Genomic DNA, 21144 nt, shown 5'->3' with positions numbered 1-21144 from the left:
CATGTGTCTGTTGGCCATCTGGATGTCTTCTTTGGAAAAATGTCTGTTCATGTCTTCTGCCCATTTTTTAATTGGATTATTTGTTTTGGGAGTGTTGAGTTGTGTAAATTATTTAGATATTTTGGATACTAACCCTTTATTGGATATGTCATTTGCAAATATCTTCTCCCATTCAGCAGGTTGTCTTTAATTTTGTTGATTATTTCTTTGGCTGTACAGAAATTTTTTTATGTTGAAAAAGTCCCAGTAGTTTATTTTTTCTTTTATTTCTCTTGCCTCAGAAGACATATCTAGAAAAATGATGCTATGGCTAGTGTCAGAGACATTACTGCCTATGCTGTCTTCTAGGATTTTTATGGTTTCGAGTCTCACATTTAGGTCTTTTTTTTTTTTAACTTTTTATTTATTTATTTATTTATTTATTTATTTATTTATTTATTTATTTATTTATTTATTTTGAGAGAGAAACAGATCGAGCAGTGGAGGGTCAGAAAGAGGGAGAGAGAGAATCCCAAGCAGGCTCCACACAGTCAGCCCAGAGCCTGATTTGGGGCTCGAACTCATGAACCACAAGATCATGACCTGAGTTGAAACCAAGAGTCGGACACTCAATCAACTGAGCCACCCTGATGCCCCCACATTTAAGTCATTAATCCATTTTGAGTCTATTTTTGTGTATGGTATAAGAAAGTTGTCCAGTTTCATTCTTTTGCATCTAACTGACCAGTTTTCCCAACACCATTTGAAGAGACTGTCTTTTTCCCTTTGGACATTCTTTCTACTTTGTCTAAGACTAATTGACCATATAATTGTGAGTTTATTTCTGGGTTTTCTATTTTATTCTATTGATCTATGTGTCTGTTTTGGTGCCAGTACCGTGTAATGTTTCAATTACTACAGCTTTGTAATATAACTTGTAGTCCGGAACTGTGATACCTCCAGTTTTGTTTTTCTTTTTCAAGATTGCTTTGGCTATTCAGGGTCTTTTTGTGGTTCCATACAGATTTTAGACTGTTTCTTCAAGTTCTGTGAAACTGCTATTGGTATTTTGATGAGGATTACATTAAATCTGTAGATTGCTTTGGAGAGTATAGACAGTTTAACAATATTTGTTCTTCCAATCCATGAGCATGAAATGTCTTTCTGTTTCTTTGTGTTGTCTTCAATTTCTCTCATCAATGTTTTATAGTTTTCAGAGTACAGGTATTTCACCTCTTTGGTTATGTTTGTTCCTAGGTACTTTTTTATTTTTGGTGCAGTTGTAAATGGAATTATTTTCTTTACTTCTCTTTCTGCTGTTTCATTATTAGTGTGTAGAAATGCAACAGATTTCTGTACATTGATTTGTATCTTGTGACTTTACTAAATTCATGTATCAGTTCTAGCAGTTTTTTGGTTTTCTATATATAGTATCACGTCATCTGCAAATAGTAAAAGTTTTACTTCTTCCTTACCGATTTGGATGCCTTTTATTTCTTTTTATAGTCTGAATGCTGTGGCTAGGACTTCCAGTACTGTGTTGAATAAAAGTGGTGAGAGTAGACATCATTGTCTTGTTCCTGATCTTAGGGGGAAAGCTCTCAGTTTTTCCCCATTGAGTATGATGTCAGTTGTGGGTTCTTCATACAAGGCCTTTATTATGTTGAGATATGCTCCCTCTAAACCTCCTTCATTTAGGATTTTTATCATGAATACATGTTGTACTTTGTCAAATACTTTTTCTGTATCTATTGAAATGATCATATGGTTTTCATCCTTTCTTTTATTGATGTGATATATCATGTTGATTTGTGAATATTGAACCACTTTTGCATCCTGGAAATAAATCCCACTTGATAATGGTGAGTGATTTTTTTTAATGTATTATTGTATTCCGTGTACTAGTATTTTGTTGAGGATTTTTGCATCTATGTTCATCAGAGATACTGGCCTTTTTTGTGGTATCTTCATCTGTTTTTGCTCTAAGGGAATGCTGGCTTTGTAGAATGAATTTGGAAGTTTTCCTTCCTTCTTTTCTATTTTTTAGAATAGTTTGAGAAGAACAGCTATTAACTGTTCTTTATTTTTTTTTATTTAAAAAAATTTTTTTAATGTTTATTTATTTTTGAGAGAGAGACAGAGCATGAGTGGGGGAGGGGAAGAGGGCGAGGGTACATAGAATCCGAAGCAGGCTCCAGGCTCTGAGCTGTCAGCACAGAGCCTGACACAGGGCTTAAACCCATGAGAAGTGAGATCATGACCTGAACTGAAGTCAGACGCCCAACCAACTGAGCCACCCAGGTGCCGCAGCTGTTCTTTAAATGTTTGGTAGAATTGGCCTGTGAAGCTGTCTGGTCCTAGACTTTTGTTTGTTGGGAAAATTTTTAATTGAATAGCAACTTAAGCATTTTATTTAGAAATGAGGATGAAGATATGAAAATAATCAACAAGCGTGAAAGTCGTAGCCTGCAAGGAGAAGGAAATTGTGATGGACAGGAGACTGATCCACACTCTTTGTTTTGCTATGGGCATTTTAAACTATGACTTAAAACATTTTAATGACAGGATATAAAAAGAAACAATCATTGCAAAAGGAAAAGTAAGGAAGGCTTAGGTGAAAAGTGTAGATAGAAATGTGAAATATGAAAAATGAAATTAAAAAAAAAAAGAAATGTGAAATATGGTCCCAAGGAATAGGGAGTGAATGGCCTCTGTTGGTTGTAGCTGGTTGCATAGCAGGAGGTCCTTGAATGCCATCTAAGGAAGGCAAATTTTATCATGGAAGAAATAGGATTTGAGGAGTTTCAGTGTGGGCAGATTAATCCTTGGAAAAATGGAACTTACTATGTGGCAGGATAGGGGTGGTTTGGAGATGTAATAACTAGGGACAAGAAGACCAGTTACAAAGTTTTTCACAAAGTAACCAAGTCAGAATGGAAGGCTGGAACCAGAGTGGTGGTGAAGAGAAGCAGAACAACTATGGGGAAACTGAGAAGAAAAGGCGTGATGACTTATTAGATGTAAGCACTATTGAGGGAGGAAGGAAACAGAAGACTCTGGTTTGAGCAGTAGGGAGATCCCAGTGGCAGCCCACTTCCATAGGAATTTCCCCAGCTAGTTAGTTCTCTGAAATGAAATCAAGTTGGCATAATTCCTATCATCCCACCCCATGTGGCACCCCACTCTTCGGACTATCCAACACATGGGTCAGATCTCATATCACAAATTTTATTAATAGGCAGAATTAACACAAAAGCATTACACATTAATTTCATAGCTGGTATACGGGACTGAAAAGCCCCTGGAACTCCACCAAATTCCTGGCCTTCTGAGCTTAGATGAAGATTTTGGAAAGTTTTCAGAGTCTTTTTGTTTTTGTTGATTTCTGTGATTTATTTTCACTACTACAATATGCCTTCCCGGTGTTCCCAGTAAGAATACTAAGTGCTTACAACGTGCCAGGCATTTGACTTACTTTTTCCCTTTCTATTTTCTATTGTCCTATTTACAAATGAGGAGCTGAGGCTGAGAAATGTTAAGGAACCTATTGTCAATACATCACTTAGCTGATAAATCCAGAACTGAGATCCAGCTCACTCTTGGTGTGGATCCAAAGCTTGGTCTCCAAGCCACTACAGGCCCCTGTGCCCCCATTGTAAATGGCCCCACTCTGCCTTCCTGAAATGAACAGTCTCCCAATAGTCAATGCCCACCTTTATCCTTATGTAAGCTGCTTCACTGGCTCTCAGAATGATATTTAGAAACCAAGATCTGGGGACTGTTTTTGCTCATTACTATTGAGATGTCACTACTTCCAAGTTCCTTCAGGAGGCATTTCTAATCAATACATGTGTGTACATATGTATTTATGCATGAATGGACATGTATATGTGAATACATGTATGTAAATGCATGTACATTTCTATATTGATCTTTTTATATTAAAAACTATGAGTTTACACCAATACTTCCAATTCTAATCCACCACAAATTTCATTCTAGTTTTCTTCCTTTCTATACTTTTTTTTTTTTTAGAGCACACACATGACCAGAGAAGGGGGCAGAGGGAGAGAGGGGATCTTAAGCAGGCCCCACACTCAACATGGAGCCCAACATGGGCTTGATCCCACGACCCTGGGGTCATGACCTAAGTCAAAATCAAGAGTCAGATGCTCAACGAACTGAGCCACCCAGGCGCCTCTCTTCCTTTGTATACTTTTAATCCATTCTCCAATTGTGGGAACCTGGCCCTTGTTATCCTTAACATTTTATCAATATTCCTGAATATAATCAATCTCCCATTACCTCCACTGTCCTCCCCCCTCCCCCCGCCCACCCCATGCAGATACCCTTCTCATCTCACTTCTATACAAATACTCTATTCCAGGCTACTGTACTCTCAGTATCAAAGCCCTCTCATGCCATTTGGGCTCTCAAGTGCACTGAGCCACCCCGGCATGAATGCCCTTAATTGCCTATTCAGGTTCTGACTCTCCACACCAGGATGCTCCCATGTGTGGTTGCCTTCCTTCCTTTTTTGGGCTCCCGCACCCAATTCTGAATCATCCCCATGCATGGATATTCTCCTAGTTTCTCTGGGTTCTAACCTTTCACATTTGGCCACCCCTGAGTAGAGGTCCTTCTCACCTTATTCAGGCTCTGATGTCCCATGCTTGTGAGTCATTTTTTTTTTAAACATTCTTATGACTCACCTGAAGTATTTGTGAGATCTTATGTATAAAAGAAACAGAGGTAAGCTTGAGATAAGCTTTTGTACCAAGTACCAAGTTTAAAAACAACAAGTGTAGCAAATAAACAAAAAATTAAAAATAAGTTGTACACCTGAAGTCAACTATACTCAAAAAAAAATAATTACAAAAAAAAAAAAAGCAACAAGGGTAGCATGTTAAAAATCAAGTGACCAACGGAAAAAATGAATAAATTGGACTTCAAAAATTTTAAATTTGTGCTTCAAAGGACACTATCAAGAAAGTAAAAAGACAATTGCTTATATATAATATATAAGCTATATATATATATATATATATATATATATATATATATATATATTTAATAGACCTTCTTCCAGTGAAGATGTACAAATGGCCAACAAGCATATGAAAAGATGCTCAACATCATTAGCCATTAGGGAAATACAAATCAAAACCATGAGATACCACATAACACCTACTAGTACGGCTGTAATATTTTAAAAGACAGATAATAAAAAGATCACGCTAAGGTGTGGAGATATTGGAACTTTGGTGAAAGTGATACAGCTACTTAGCAAAATAGTCTGGCAGTTCCTCAAAAAGTTACACAGTGTTACTATTTGACCCAGCAATTCCACCCTTGAATGTATACCCAAGAGAAATGAAAATATATTTCCACCTAAAAACAGTCCCCAAAGCTAGAAACAATCCAAAAATCCATCAATGAGTGAATGGGTGATATATCTATATCTGAAATGTGATATATCTACACAATGGAATAGTATTCCATTGTATACTATTGAATGCTACTCAACCATAAAAAAGAAGTACAAATACATGTAACAACATGGATGTACCTTAAAACATTATGCTAAATGAAAGATGCCAGTCACAAAAGATCATATATTATATTATTTTATTTATATTAAATGTCCAGAATACAAAAATCTATAGAGACAAAAAATAGTTAGTGGTTGCCTAAGGCTGGTGGGAATGGGGGAATTGAGGGGAGGGGGAATGATAGCTAAAGGATGTAGAGTTTCTAGGGCACTTGGGTAGCTCATTTGTTTAAGCGTGGACTCTAGATTTTGGCTCATGTTATGATATCACGGTTTGTGAGATCGAGCCCCACATCAGGCTCTGCACTGACAGCACGGAGCCTGCTTGGGATTCTCTCTACCCCTCTCTCTCTGTCCCTACCCCACTCACGCTCTCTCAAAAATAAATAAATAAACTTAAAAAAATAATAAAATAAAATTGATGGTGATAATGGTCGCACAACTCTGTAAATTACAAAAAACTATTGAATTGTGCATTGTAAATGAGTGAATTGTATGGTATGAACTATATCTGAATAAAGTCATTTAAAAAAAAAAGTTCTCTGTCTGATCAGGAGGTGAGGAAGAGGCTTTACCAACTTGCAAGTTACTCTTCTTACACAACCCTATCTCTCATGTACCCAGCCATCCTTGAATTCAAGTCAGGGCCCTCCCCAGGGGCTAATCATCAGGTCTCTGCAATGGTCTCTGGTTCCTGCAATGTTTTTGTATATATTTTCTTGTCAAAATGAACAATAAAGACAAAAGAAAAGGAAAATATATAATTAATACCTATTCTTTTTCTCTACCACAAACTTCTTCTTCTCCTTTTTTATTTCAGAGCCCTGTATTTCCTTGGGAAACTACCCCACCCCACTTTTAGTACTCATTGTTTGGGTGCACCTGACCGCACCCCAAGTTCAAGGAATGATCACATGCTATTGGCTTACACTGATCAACATAAGTACCACCATAAGTAGCAATAAGTCTGGCTACGGTTGATTGGCGCAAGGATGAAAGAAAGAATCAAGTTAACCCAAACAGCACATATCCCAGAACCTTTGGGTTTAGAGAGTTTATAGCAAAAGAAGTGTTTTCCATCTTGGGACTGTGAAGACATAAGCCTGAAACTCCTGGGAACAGATGGGGCACACCTGACCCAATGAACAGAACGAGGAGATGGAGCAAGACAGCTTCCTAAAACCTATTCTGAGCATCTGAATTCAGCCATGCTAGATGTTACATCTACTCATGGATTTTAAATCTACAAGAGGTAATAATTCCCCCTCCTCTCTTTGTTTTGCTGTTTTGTCTGATCCTGTTTGGATTGAGCTATCTATAATGTGCGAAAGAAAGAATACTCCCAGATACAGACATTTACCAAAGTCAACTATAATAGGAAGGAGGAAGGAGGATGTCCAAGTGGAAAAAACTGAGTAATGGTAGGTTGAGCTCTATATTTAGTTTATAACCGGTTTTATCTTTTTTGGACCATCCACTTTATGGAGCTGAGAATACTAAGGCTCATGGTCACACTTAGTTAATGAAAGAACTATGACTTAAACTCAGGTCTTCTGACTACAAACTCAATTCCCTTTATAACACTCTGCCACAAAATTACTACGCGTAACTACATAATATAAAGCAATGTATATGTGTATACATTTATACATTTATACCCACTTCTGCTATCTCCTCCAAACTCTGAGACAGCAGTATAAGGGAGAGTTGGATAGGAGTCTGTCAATGGTAACCTCCCAAATATCTTCTATGTGATCCTTCCATCCCCACTGTCACTGTCTGTGGTTAGCTCTCACCTCCCAAGTTCCTTGCTGAAAAAAATTGTACATTTTCTTCTATTAATACATATTTTCATCTTTCATATTTATGCTCTTAAATAATCTTTAGTTTACCTCTGTACATAATGTTAGGAAGAGATCCAGTTTTATTGTTTCCATATGGCAACTTAGTTTTTTATCTATTTCTGTGTTAACAACATCCAGTATTTCTTATTGCATCTTTGTAATATGCCCTAATATCTGATAAAGCAAGACCTACTTTTTATTCTACTTTTCTAAGGTTGACTTAGCTATTTATGGACTTTTACTCTTCTCTGTGAGTAAGTTAACAAATTCCTTAAAATTTTCGACTAAAATTTTGATGGGATCTACATTGAATTTATTGATTAATTTGGGAAAGTTAGTATCTTTTTAATAAGTTATCCCAGGAGCGCCTGGGGTGGCTCAGTCAGTTAAGCGTCTGACTCTTGGTTTTGGCTCAGGTCATGATCTCATGGTTTGTGAATTTGAGCCCCTCATCAGATTCGCTGCTGTCAGCTCAGAACCCACTTTGAATCCTCTGTTCCTCTGTCTGTCTGCCCCTCCCCCACTCATGGTCTCTCAAAAAATTAAAATAATAATAATAATATTATTATTATTATTATCCCACCCAAATGCATGGAATATCTTCTCACTTGTTCAGATCATCCTCTGGTCCCAGGTCATTTATTACAGTTTGACATTTTTCTCCATAAGTATATTGCTGCTAAATTAAATGGTGTCTTTTCTTAAATTGTATCTTCTAGTTTACTGTTTTTGATGTAGAGAAATGAAACTAATTTGTGTATGCTGTGTTGGTATCAGAAACATTGTTCAACTCTATTATTCTAAGTTCATAATTTGATTCTGTTGGTTGTTCTCTATAGATGATTATATTATCTGGAAAAATATTATAGTTTTATCTCTTATATCCCATCAGCTTTTTTTTTTCTTTCCTAATACCATTGATCAAGACAGTAATATCATCAGTAATATTGGACAGTGTTTTCTTTTTCCTGATCTCAAAGGAATATATTTAAGATTTCTCCATTTGTTTTCATGTTCACTGTTAAGTAATTATATACCACACATTAAATTAATTATACTTTAAAACTTGGGTAGAAAAAAAAAAAAAAAAACTTGGGTAGAAATTGGAATGCCTGCCTGGCTCATTTGGGAGAGCATGTAACTCTTGATTTCAGGGTTATGAGTTCAAGCCCTATGTTGGTATAGAGATTACTTTAAAAAAAAAAAAAAAACTTTGGGTAGAAATTATCTGTATAACCATGTAGGCCTTGAGACTTTGTTATGTTTTGTTTAATCCTTATCGATCTTTTCCAGTTCCTACTTTCTTCTTGCATTATTTTTGCAGTTTTGTGTTTCTTGGGTTTTGTCCATTTCATTTAGTCTAAATTTATTTTATTTTAAGTTTATTTATTCATTTTGAGAGGAGGGGGTGGGAGAGAACCAGTGGGAGAGGTCAGAGAGAGGGAGACAGAGGATCTGGAGTGGGCTCTATGCTAACAGCAGAGAGCCTGAAGCAGGGCTACAACTCATGAAACATGAGATCATGACCTGAGCCAAAGCTGGACACTTAACTGACTAAGCCCTTCATTTAGGTTTTAAAATGTATTTACCTACAGGAGTGCTTGGGTGGCTCAGTTGGTTAAGCATCTGACTCTTGAATTTGGCTCAGGTCATGGATCTGAACCCCATGTCTGGCTCTGTGCTGACAGTGCAGAGCCTGCTTGGGATTCTCTCTCTCCCTCTTTCTCTGCCCCTCCCCCATTAACACTCTCTCTTTCAGAAATAAATACATAAGAACTTAAAAAAATGTATTTATATATACTTATTCATAATATTATTTTTATTAAGTTTTCATTTCTGTTGAGACTGTGGTTAATTTCCCCCTTTTCATATTCTATTCTCTCTCTCTCTCTCTCTCTCTCTCTCTCAATCTTGCCAGAGATTTTCATCTCATCTAATATTTCATTAGTATTTTCTGTCTTTTAAAAAATATTATTGGTTTTATTTATTTTCTTATTATTTGCTTCCTTCTTGTTTCTTAGATATTACTGTTTTCCACATACCGTAATTATTTAGCTGCTTTGTTTTAAAACTATCTTGTTTCTTAATAAATATATGTAAATTATCATTTATTTCTCTAAGAACTGCCTTATCTGTGATCCAAAAGTGCTTACATGTAGTATTTTCATTATTTTTTTTAAATTTTTTAGTGTTTGTTTATTTTTGACAGAGAGAGAGAGAGAGAGACAGACAGAGCACAAACATGGGAGGGGCAGAGAGAGAGAGAGACACACACACACAGAATCTGAAGCAGGCTCCAGGCTCTGAGCTGTCAGCACAGAACCCAACATGGGGCTCGAACTCAAGGACCATGAGATCATGACCTGAGCCACAGTCAGACGCTCAACCGACTGAGCCACCCAGGTGCCCCTCATTATCATTTAGTTCTAAGTACTAATTTACTCTGCACTTCCCTTTTTAACATAAAGATTATTTAGAAATATGTAACTTAATTTTCAAATATGTGAAATTATATCCTTTTGTAATTAAATTTTAACTTCATTGCAATATGCTTAGGCAAAACTCCACTCAGAAATCACCTAGGGGCGCCTGGGTGGCTCAGTCGGTTGAGCGGCCGACTTCGGCTCAGGTCATGATCTCGCGGTCCGTGAGTTTGAGCCCCGCGTCAGGCTCTGTGCTGACAGCTCAGAGCCTGGAGCCTGTTTCAGATTCTGTGTCTCCCTCTCTCTGACCCTCCCTGTTCATGCTCTGTCTCTCCCTGTCTCAAAAATAAATAAACGTTAAAAAAAAAAAAAGAAAGAAAGAAAGAAAGAAAGAAATCACCCTAATGGGCAATAGGGAAGGGAAATGCTCATAATAGGATTGTCTACTGTACTGAACTGAATAGTGTCCTATCCCTAAATACATGTCCACTCAGAACCTATGAATGTGACCTTATTTGGAAATAGCATCATTGCAGATGTAATCAAGTTAAAATGAGGTCATACTGGACTAAGGTAGACCCTAACCCAGTAACTGGTGTCCTTATAAGAAGAGGGAAATTTGGACACGAATACACAGGGAAAATGCCATGTGACTGCAGAGGCAAAGATTGGGGTGATACATCTGTAAGTCAAGGAACACCAAGGAGTCCCAGCAGCCATCAGAAGCTAGGAAGAGGAGAGAAATAATCAGTCCCTAGAGCCTTCAGAGAGAGCATGGCCCTATTAACACTTAGATTTCAGACTTTTAGCCTCCAGAACTATGAGACAATAAACTTTTCTTGTTCTAAGCCGCCTCATTTGTCACTTAGAAATGAGGAAACTAATATATCTGCCTTGTCTGATGTGAGAAGACAGATTATGTACCTACCCTTATTCATGTGTGGTTGCTAACAATTTGATTGGATGGTTAGGGCTAAGTACACAGATTGAAAAAAAGTATGGAGAAGAAGAATGTTGGTGGTCTTCCTGGAAAGGACACAGACTGCGAATATATTTTTGTCTGTGTGAATGATCACCAAAAGAGATTCACTGCAGAGGAGGCTCTTAATAATCAAGTGGACAAAATGGCATGTTCTGTGGATGTCAGACAACCTCTTTCCCCAGACACCCAGTGCTTTTTCAATGGGCCCACGAATAAAGACTATGGCAGGGATGGAAGCTAGCCATAGACTCTGCTACATGGACTTCTCATTACCAAGGCTGACCTGGCTAATGCTATTGCTGAGTGCCTTATCTGCCAACAGCAGAGACCAGCACTGGCCCCCTGATAAGGCACCATTGCCCAGCCACCTGGTAGTCGGTTGATTACATTGGAATCCTTCCATTGTTGAGAGGGCAGAAAATCTTCCTCACTATAATAGACACATATTCCTGGTATAGATGTCTTCTCTATCCATAATTCTGTCAGGACCTCCATCAATAGACTCACAGAATGTCTTATTCACCATTATGGGATTCTGCACAGCACTGCGTCTGATCAAGAAACTCATTTCATACCAATAGAAATACAGCAGTGAACTTAAGTCTATAGAACTAAGTGGTCCTACCACATACTGCATCATCCGTAAGTGGCTACTTTAACTTAACAGTGAAATTGCTTACTGAAAACTCAGTTATGGTACCAGATGTGAGACAACGCCTTCAGAGACAGGATTCTGTCTTGAAAAATGTAGTGCATACTTTGAATCAGAGGTCATTACATAGTGCTGTCTCCTCCACAGCCAGAATACGTGGATTTGGGAATCAAGGGATGTAGGTGGGAGTGGCTCCTCTCACTATTACATCACCTAATCTACTCACAAAATTTTTGCTTCCCATCCATGCAGCTCTGAGATTTGCTGTTTTTAAAGGTCTTCATTCCAGGGGCATCTGGTGGCTCAGTCAGTTAAGCAGTAGATTTCAGGTCATGATCTCACAGTTTGTGGGTTCGAGCCCCGCATCAGGCTCTGTGCTGACAGCTCAGAGCCTGGAGCCTACTTCAGAGTCTGTGTCTCCCTCTCTCTCTCTCTCTGCCCCTCCCCTGCTCACAGTCTCTCTTTGTCTCTCAAAAAATGAATAGGGGCGCCTGGGTGGCGCAGTCGGTTAAGCGTCCGACTTCAGCCAGGTCACGATCTTGCGGTCCGTGAGTTCGAGCCCCGCGTCAGGCTCTGGGCTGATGGCTCGGAGCCTGGAGCCTGTTTCCGATTCTGTGTCTCCCTCTCTCTCTGCCCCTCCCCCGTTCATGCTCTGTCTCTCTCTGTCCCAAAAATAAAATTAAAAAAAATGTAAAAAAAAAAAAAAAAAAAAAAAATTAAAGGTCTTTGTTCCAAAGGGAGGAATGCTTCCATCAGGGGACACAACAATGCATGCTCTAAATTGGAAGGTAAGGCTGCCAGCTGGCTCTCTTGGGCTTCTTATGTCACAAAACCGAAAGGCAGTAAAAGGAATCTCTCTACTGCTGGACTGATCCCAGTTACCAAGAGGGAATTTAGGTTGCTGCTAACCCATGAGTACAAGTAGGACTATATCCAGAACCCAGTGCATTTCCTGGGGCATCTCTTAGTACTTCCATGCCCAATAGTAAGTGTTAATAAAAAACCATATTCAAAAAGGGAAGCGGCAGGAATATTGAGGACTGAGATGCTTTAAGGAAGGTAGGTTTAGGTCACTCCACTAGGAAATTGACCAGCTGAGCTTCTGGCTGAGAGCAAAGGAAATACAGAATAAATAGTGAAAGAAGGGGATCATAAATATCAACTATGGCCTTGTGACCAGTTACAAAAACAAGGACTGTAGCAGTTTTGCATATTTCCTCATTTGTTGTGTACATGCGTTCATTTGTAAATATCAACCATTTTCTTTCTTCCATTATTTTTTTTAAAGTTCAAAGAACTTTACAACAAACATCCATATATCCACACTTTGATACTTTAACATTCTACTAAACCTTTTATTTTTTATTTATTTATTTTTATTTTGAGAGAGAGACAGAAAGGAGCAGGGGAGGAGGGGCAGAGAGAGAGGGAGATGGAATCCCAAGCAAGCTCAAACTCACAGATCATGACTGAGCCAAAGTCAAGAGTCAGATGCTTAACCAACTGAGCCACCCAGGTGCCCCTCTTCTTCCATTATTATTTCATATATAAATTTTTGGAGGTTAACTTTGCAAGTTAGTCTTTAGTCTTTAGGTAATAGAATAGTAAAATTGTGACTGAACTTGAAAAGCAATTAACATAGTGTTAAAGTATAATTTTTTTAAAAGATTTTTTTATTTTTAAGTAATCTCTACATCCAACATGGGGCTTAAACTCACCACCGCAAAATCAAGAGTTTCATGCTCCACCAACTAAGCTAGGCAGGGCCCCTAAAGTATAATTTTAAATTTTTTTTATTTTTAAAATTGTGGTAAACTATGCATAACAAAATTTACCATTTTAACCATTTTTAAGTGTAGGGTTCGGTGGTATTGACTACATACACATTGTTGTACAACCATCACCACTATCTTTCTCCAGAACTTTTTCATCTTCTCAAACTGACACTCTGTACCCATTAAATCATAACTCCCCATGTTCTCCCACCAGGCCTTGGCAACCACCCTTCTACATTGTAACTCTATGAGTTTGGCTACCCTAGGACTGACTTATCTAAGATACAATTTGTTTTGAAAGTTAATATAACCCTCATACAGATATAAAATGAAAAGGGATCAGAAGTTTTGTTTACCTCATTAATTAATGAGGAAGCCAATAAGATGTTACAACTAGACCAAAGGAGAATTCAAATAACCACACATATATAGGCAACAAGGAATGCTAGAATGAATTTACAAAAAGATACAAAATGGTCTAATCACCAGGAAATAATAAATTGCATTCCACTGACACAATTACTTTCCATTTCTATGGGCCAAGTCATTTTCATTATTGTTAGTTTTCTTCAACCCATAAAATAGTAAAAAACCCAAAAAAACAATGAAAGAAAAATATATTTAGGAAGGGTGCTCAAGGCAGTATATTCAATAACTATACACAATGAACATGGATGAATAATGACAACACTGAATAGGGGAAAAAACTGGGAGAGGCTTATCATCAATTTATTGCCTGTCAGCTCCAAAGTCACTTGGAGCTGGACCTTGTAAACAATTCGTTTGCTAGCAGGTGTAATGTTAGGCCTTACAGCAGAGGGCACTGGAGGGACACCGCAAGACAAAGCAGAGAAGGTGGCTTCTCAGATCTTCCTGTGATGTCTCTTGTGAAGACCCAGTGGCACATTTCACCACCACCCTAAATGAATGGCTTCCAGTTGACTACCCCTGACATATAGGCTAAGGCTACCCCCCAGTTCTGGGCTGCAGCACTCCACTGAACTTTTCTTTAGACTATAGCCTTACCCTCTCCAAGGAGGTTTGAATCTCAGCCTCACCTGGGGGATAGAATCTGTTCCAAGTTTCTTTTTCTCTTGGATATTCTCCCTCAAGCTTAGAGGTAATAGTGTTGTTTACATTTGCTATTCCGTAGAGTTAACTTTTACCTCTGTTAATAGTTAACCACCTTTTATTAGTTCATGACTGTTACATTAAATATTTCCTGATAAATTATAGGTGTGGTTTCTGTATCCAGACTGATACAAACATAACCTTATTTATTTTCTTCCTATTCATTTCCTAAACTTGTCACCTCTGTATTATTGTCCTAATAAATATATATTAGCATGCTCTCCTTTCCCTTTCATATCCTCTCAAAGCATCTGTTATATTAATAATATCTAGGATTTTAGTTCTGCAATGTAATGGATATTTTTTGTCTTTGTTCTTTGGTTCCAGTTGCTTTTTCCTTTTTAAGGCTACAACAAACTCCTGATATCTCTTAGAGCACATCAGGATTTTCAATTTTTCTTCTCATTTTTGTACTTCCTCAAAAATGTTTTCAGTGTGAGTCTTCGTGTGGCAAGTTTTCTGAGAACTTGTATACTTGAGGCTGAATATCACTTTTCCTATGCCTTTATATTTGAAAGACAATTTGGTTGAATACAAGATTTTGGCTCAAGTTTTTTTCAGTACTTAACATATATTGCTCCTTTGCCTCCCTGCAGCCAGTATGCTGTTGAGAAGACTAATATTAGTATGATTCTTATTCCTTTGTAGATTGTATGTTCTTTCTAGAAAGTTTCAGATTTTTTCTTTATCTCTAGTACTCTTTCACTATAACCTGTCTAGGTCTGATTTTTCCTTATCTCCTCTCTTTGACATTTTATGATCTGAAATCATTCATTTTTCATTAGTTGTGAGAAATTTAACTATTATTTCTTCAAATATATCCTCCTCTTCTTCTTTAAAATTTTGTCTTTTGAGACTCCTCTTACAAAGATGCTGACTCTACTATTTCTATTCTCCACATCTCTTTGCTATGTTTTATTCATTATCATTTCTTGCTAGCTTTTCCATTTGTTTGATGTGAGTTTCTATGGGAGAGATCAGCAAACTACAGCCCATGGGCTAAATCCAGCTTGTCATCTGTTTCATTGGAATAGTTATATTGCAGTAAAGTTTCATTGGAATAGTTATATTCATTCATTTATGTATGATCTATGGTTGCTTTTGTGCTACCATGGAAGAGTTGAGTAGTTGCAACAGAGACGGTGTGATCCACAAAGTTTAAACATTTAAAATACTTGCCATCTGGCCCTCACAGAAAAACTTTGTCAATCCCTACTCTACAAGATAGTAACAATTTTCTTCTTCTTTCTATCCTGAAGGCCTAGAATGTGCCTTGTCCAGGTTTGTTGAATCAATGAATAAATAAGCTTTGAAGGGCAAATATTATATCAATAGGTAGAACTGAGAGAGATATTATTTCAAAAGATGAAAAGATAGCATTCTAGCTAAAGAGAACAGAAATAGTATAAGCAAAGATATAGGGGCGCCTGGGTGGCTCAGTTGGTTAAGCGTCCGACTTCAGCTCAGGTCATGATCTCACAGCCCGTGAGTTCAAGCCCCGCGTCGGGCTCTGTGCTGACAGCTCAGAGCCTGGAGCCTGCTTCAGATTCTGTGTCTCCCTCTCTCTCTGCCCCTCCCCTGCTCATGCTCTGTCTCTCTCTGTCTCAAAAATAAATAAAAACATTAAAAAATTAAAAAAAAAGATATAGAAGTGAAAATCAAGGGTAGATTTCAGTAGAGCAAAATATTTAGCAAAAGTGAGGCCAGAAAGATTGATTAAGAACTATTTTGGGAAGCTTGGCGTCTAGAAGGGGGAGTTGGTGCTTAGTTCTCTTTGCAACTGCCAGATATGTCACATGACCAGAGATAAGCTTAAGGAGGACTCATGTATCAGCCCTGTGAGAACAGACTAGAGATAGAAGACAGAGGAGGGATGGAGAACAGTTCAGAGCTACTGGAATAGTGAAATACAAAGGAGTGAGCTCCTTTGTATGGTGTTATGTTGATGTAAGTTCAGAGAGATGATGCAGCCCGACAGAGTCACTATACTTGGTCTACATCTCAGCCCCACAGTATCCTAACTGTGGGATACTAAGCAAGTTGCACAGTCTTTTCTGAATTTCAGTCTATTTGTCTGTAAAACATGGTGATTCAGTGAGGATCCAATTAGAAAAATAACATGCATGCCAGGTAATTTAATAGAATTTAATAAGGGAACTAGTTACAGGTACAGACTGAAGAGCTGAAAGACCAAATGGGAAGGCAAGGTCATCCAGGGATTAAGCAATTGCAGAAAGCAATGACCACTTCCAAGGCTGGGACTAAGGGAAGAGAGTGTTACCAGAGCCCAGGGGGCAGAGCTGCTGATCAGAATGTGTGGGAACCAGAGCTAAAGAGGAGGTGCAGCCACTGGGTCACAGCTGTGCCCAAAGCAGAGAGAGAAGAGAAATGCTCTGGAGTCTCCTCTCTCCCTGTCCTGCAGTCTTCTCCCAGTGACATCTATTGGCCAAACCTAGACAGAATCAATTTCCCAGCAAAGAAACCTGGGAAAGGTGATTTGCAAGAAACAACCCCCTGTGATTCACAGCAGACTGGAGGAAGAGCAGGGGCTGGATTTGAGGCAAACAATCAATCAAGCAGCACACATGGATATATCACTGGGGATTACTGTGAACACCTCAGCCGAGATCACACCGCATAGTATGCAATCAGTAAATGATCAAGTGCTGTTTTTTTCTTACCCTTTCTTACATCTCTATCCTCATCTTTTACCATTTCCCTCCTAATTTTGGACATATTGAAGTATTTCTAGTTTCTAAAATTCACCAATTCACCATGAACTATCACTTTGGGACTTGTATTTAGCTCCCTCTGCCCACACAGCATTGTGCCCTTTCCTGATGACTCACATTTCCCCCAACTCCCTCTTTCCCTTTGTTATCATCCTAGGTTCTGCGTCTAGCAGGATGTCTTCCCTGAGTCCATCAGCGTTTGTTAAATGCCCCATTGATACTCTGAGAGCATCCTCTACACACCTCTCTCATAGCACCAGGCAGACTGTCTGACAATGAATCTCTCTCTTTGTTTTCTACTGCCTTTTCTACTGCTGCATAACAAATTACCACAAACTTCGCAGTCTAAAACAACACACATTTACTACCTCACAGTTTCAGTAAGTCAGAAGGCCAGCATCTTTACCTGGGCCCTCTGCACGGGATCTTACCAGACTGATATCAAGGTGTTGGCCAGCTGTATCCTCATCTGCAGGCTTGACCAAGAAAAGATCAATTTCCAAGTTCCCTTGGCAGAATTCATTTCCTTGCAGTTGTATGACCAGGCTTCCTATTTTATTGCCAGCTGGTGGCCAAAGACCACTCTCAGTTCCTAGAGACACTTTCAGGTCCTTGTTAGATGGCCCTCTCTACAACATGGTAATTTGCTTCTTCAGAACCAACAGGAGAGCTTCTGCTGTAGCTTCAAATATCTCTGCTTTCCTCTTCTTTGGTCCCTAGATCCTCTTTTTCAAAAGAGCTCACCTGATTAAGTTGGGCTCACCTACACTCAAGGAGAGAAAAATTAAATAACAAATACACACCAGGACTGGGAATCTTGGGGGCCATCATAGAATTCTGCCTTCCATACTGTCCTTCTGGATGTAAACTGTCCCAAGACAAGGCTAGTCTCTTATTTGTCTTTGTATCTCAGAATCGAACTGTTAGTACCTGACACTTAGTAGCTATTCAATGAAAGAATGAAGAAATACAAGGAAAAAAGGGGAAGGGAACTTGTAGGGGAGGGAGATCTTTAAATGGAAAGTAAATATGACTTGGTAGGTAATGGACATTGGAACCTGAATTCTGGGTCTATAATGGCACCATTAACAAAAGTTAAAAACTTAGGAGGAATGGGGTTGGATGGGTTGTGGGAGAATGGGTGGACAGAATGAAATACTATGTGTTTCATTCTTCATATTCTGAGTTGGTTTTGCCTGTGGCACAACCATGTGAAAATTTCCTGTGAACAAATGAGGATGATAGTGTGTAACTTAGAAGAGAGATATGGGTTGAGAATACTATGAATTACAGCATTTAGTACTGAGTGCTTGAAGTAGTACCATAGTTTGTAGGGTACTCTTACCGCCAATCCTGCTCCCATGGGGACACCATAATTTGGCTCTTATATTCTGGCTCTGACTTTTTTCTTTTTTTTTTTTAACGTTTATTTATCTTGAGAGAGAGTGCGTGAGTGAGGGAGGGGTAGAGAGAGAAGGAGAGGGAGAGTCCCAAGCAGGCTCCATGCTGTTACTGAGCAGCCCAGTGTGGGGCTCAATCTCATGAACTGTGAGATCATGACCTGAGCCAAAATCAAGAGTTGGACACTTCAAGGAATGAGTCACCCAGGCACCCCTGGCTTCTGACTCTTATTTCTTTCCCTTTTCTACTTCCCAACTATTTGATTTTCCCATAATTACTCAGATTTTCTTATCCTCTTCCTATACCCTCCAGACATAACCCTCCAGATATAACCGTCAGAATAAAAATCCATTGCCAACTCTCTTGGTCCTGCTGATGTGAATTTAACTGTAATAGACATTAGTTGAGATATTTATACTGATCTAATTCTGTGTATAGTGGTAAGAACATGACCTCAAGCCACAGAACAGCTGAGTTCAAGTACCGTTTCTGTTTATTTGCTGTATAATCATGATCCCGATGAATGATCTCTCTTAAGTTTATTCCTTCTTTATACATAAACTAGATACACACACATGTTTTCAAGAGAATTAAGTAAAATTTTGTGTGTGAAATGTCTGATAAATTGTAGAAGTTCAGTTAAATCCCTGCATTAATTTTTTTAGAGAAAAATGTGGATGTTGTGCTCATATTCTTTCGCTCCAGATTCATTGGGATTTTTCAAATTACTGTTGTAAATATGAAATCAGTTTAACAATATTATCACATGACTAAAACATATTCCTAATCCCCACTGGGATTGGGAAGTAGTGTGTAGTAGCAATGAGTAAAAAAAGCACAATATGAAACTCATATTGTACTTGCTAGAAAAAGTGATGTCAGGTCATTTAGAACTGTATTTTCTGCTAAATATTTATGATGAAACAAAGACAGTTATTTTGATTATAATAATATTGCACCTAATTCTTTTTATAGCAAAAGATAGCAGGCTTGTATTTGCATATCTGCCTCCCAGGTTGAGATGGAAAGCTAGGAATTTCTGAATCTGCCTGCAATCTATGTTGAGCTCTCAGCACACTTTCTTACGTGGCCTTGGGGATTATGACTGCGGCCTTACCTTCTCCTACTCATTTTCATAAGGCAGCTACAGTAGTCTTTCTAAAATGCAGCCTGATCAAATCTCCTACCCACTGCACTTCGCATGAAAGGAAATCTCTCTGGGTTGGCATGTAGGGTACTTCACCAGCAGTTTCCTATTGACCTTTCCTGTCTTACATCTTATCGCTCCCCTTGTAATCTTTGTCCCAAGCTCCTACTACCCCTCTTTGTGTTCTTTTTTGGGAACTGGCTCTTCCTCCACTTCCTTTTACCTGGTTTTGGGCTAATCCTTCCAGCTCTGTCCTCACGGTCACCTTCTCCTCATCTACGTACCTCCCAATTCTGGGTTGCTTGTTTTCTTTTACAAGTGTTTGGTTAGGATTTATTTACACTTTGAAGAAATTATCCCTTTGAAATAGACACGCAGTGATTTTGGAGTAACTTAACTTAAACTGCTCGTCTTGCTGACTGCAGAGTTCAGGAGTACTTCAGGTTGGCCAAGCAAACAGCTGTCTGTGTTGTGATGCCAGCACATTTCCTAACATTATGTTCCTGCCCCTTCGTTCCATTCAGGCCCTCTGAGAATACAGCCTATGAGTTTCTGTGAGTCCCAGGGGGTTCACTTGTCTTTAAATTTTAAGGAAAATCATGGCTGACAATTGTCAACTAGCATCCCAGGAGTCCTCACATAAGGAGGCAGTTTTAAAAGTACCCTTTAAAAAAGGAAAAATATTTCTTTTAGTTCTGTTGAAAAAAAAAATCACTGATGTCAGAGACCTGTTTTACCTTAGCAGAAACAATTAGAAAAATATGTGACTAGGTTGTCAAGATTAAAAAAGTGCTAGAATTTCATCAAGTGAACTAAAAATGTAATTTAAAAATTCCTGGGGTGCCTGGGTGGCTCAGTCGGTTGAGCATCCAATTCTTGGTTTCACCTCAGGTCATGATCTCACAGTTCGTGAGTTTGAGCCCCAACTCAGGTTCAGTGTTGACAGTGCAGAGTCTCCTTGGGATTCTCTGTCTCCCTCTCTCTCTTTTCCCCCCATCTCAAAAATAAATAAACTTACAAATCCCTATAAAGAAGTAGAAGAAAGCATAGCTAATAAAGCTCAACGTCTGCATCTCTCATAATTTTCTTTTATGTCATAATTTTTAAAAATTTAAATGTAGTATAATCACTATTTAAAATAGCCTGTTTACTAACCATTTATATAATGTGACCTGTAGAAGAGGAGGAAAGGCAATTTTTTTTTTTTTTAAGTTGATGTAGTTTTAGTAATCTCTATACCCAACGTAGGGCTCGAACTCACCACTCTGAGATTAAGAGTCACAAACTCTTGGGGCACCTGGGTGGCTTAGTTGGTTAAGCTTCTGACTCTTGATTTAGGCTTGGGTCTTGATCTCACAGTTCATGAATTTGAGCCCTGCATCCTGCTCTGCGCTGATACTGTGGAGCATGCTTGGGATCCTCTCTCTCCCCCTTTTTCTCTGCCCCTCCCCAGTGCATTCCTGCACTCTTTCTCTCTCACTCTCTCTCTCAAAATAAATAAATAAACAAACAAACAAAAAAGAGTCC

The 21144-nt window shown here is 38.5% G+C and overlaps 1 protein-coding gene across 4 annotated transcripts in view; it reads left to right on the top strand.

Annotated features, from left to right (window-relative positions):
* Nucleotides 1-21144, top strand: part of AFF1 (ALF transcription elongation factor 1) — a 255761-nt gene that overhangs the window by 22680 nt on the left and 211937 nt on the right. For all 4 annotated transcript variants that reach the window (XM_058721981.1, XM_058721978.1, XM_058721977.1 and 1 more), the window contains one exon: nt 6351-6782. The gene's annotated coding sequence lies outside the window, so the exon portion shown is untranslated. The remainder of the gene's footprint in view (nt 1-6350; nt 6783-21144) is intronic.

The sequence above is a fragment of the Neofelis nebulosa genome, chromosome 3 (genome assembly GCF_028018385.1).
Source record: "Neofelis nebulosa isolate mNeoNeb1 chromosome 3, mNeoNeb1.pri, whole genome shotgun sequence".
Classification (NCBI taxonomy): Eukaryota; Metazoa; Chordata; class Mammalia; order Carnivora; family Felidae; genus Neofelis; species Neofelis nebulosa.
Note: the sequence above shows the minus strand (reverse complement) of the source record. Positions and strands in the feature narration are given on the sequence as shown.